Source organism: Lissotriton vulgaris, chromosome 1_2 (genome assembly GCF_964263255.1).
Source record: "Lissotriton vulgaris chromosome 1_2, aLisVul1.2, whole genome shotgun sequence".
Classification (NCBI taxonomy): domain Eukaryota; kingdom Metazoa; phylum Chordata; class Amphibia; order Caudata; family Salamandridae; genus Lissotriton; species Lissotriton vulgaris.
In genome coordinates this window covers 320929985-320931271 of record NC_141686.1, presented here as the reverse complement: position 1 = coordinate 320931271, position 1287 = coordinate 320929985, and positions in this window count along the sequence as shown.

Sequence of the window (1287 nt, the reverse complement as noted above, 5' to 3'; positions counted from 1 at the left end):
CAATCCAGATAGCAACCCAGCTATATCAAGATGTAAATCGGTTTATTGTATTAATATTTATATTTGTTAATATTATATATTTAATTTTACATGTATATAACTTTATTTGTAGTATTATACTTAATATAATATATTTAGATATCTATGACAAATTATGAAATAAAGAACATTTTTCACGCTCTGTACGTGGTCTGTGTCATTTAATCTTAAATTAAATACTTGAAACACACTGTTAGACCTGATAACCTTAAGGTGGTCTTCCCTCCATCCTTTTGCTTGCGTCCTCCAACCTTCTGATCTCGTTTTTTTCCGGTAGTCTGACTCTGTGCACTTTACCACTTCTAACCAGAGCTTGGACTAGGGGTACTGCTTGACTTACTTCCCACTCTGCATTTCCGCCTTATTTCTTTTCCTTGTAAGCACCTTGGTGCCCTTTTTAGGAGGTGCCTGGCTCCTATAGAGGTAGGTGCCATCTTTTAGTAAATGGGTACTCTCGAACATTTCCCTGGGTGCCGCAGAGTGCTCTCTGTGGCATGCGCGAGGGCCACACCGATGCCAGAAGGGCAAGGTAAGTGTGATAAAAGGTGGCCATAGGGGAGACTCGAAACAGATACATGGTGTGGACAACAAACCGAGCCTTCACGTGATGTTTGTCTGCCACCAACGCTCTACTGGCATGCGCTAAAAATTAAAGTCAAAGAAATGCTCATGCATGTTAATAAAAGACACTTTTTTGAAGTTTGCAGAGAGTTTATCATGATTTTACATGTTTAGTGCAAGAAGTCTTTAAAACCTAAGGTGTTCCTACAGATAAGTTGTCCAGGACACCTACTTTTCCATTCATTGATTAACGTGTAAATATTTTTCTGTGTGTTCCTGCTCTGTCAAGTGAACTGCAACCCAGTACTGCAGTTCACCAGGGGCCAGCAATTAAAGGTCAGGAGGACAGAATGTGGCCCCCGGGCCGTATTTTGAGTATTCCTATTTTAGTGGGTCTTTAGACCCGTTTTACTGATTGTATGTGTTGCACTCTTCATTTTTCTTTAAATTGACTTTATTTACCAGTATCTTACCCTGCCAGGGGAGCTTGGCTAAGGTAAAGGGGGAAGGAGAGAGGGCTGCTGGACACCGGGTTGTTTATTATGTGACCATGCTTTCCATGGGCCACACAATATCAGTGTTCCAATTTGGGCATGCCCCCTCATTTCTTCAAGACGGCATGGAGGATTATTTAAACGCCCAAGCAGCACGTCAGCGCCGCTGATGCACCAAAGGCAAGCTCATTTG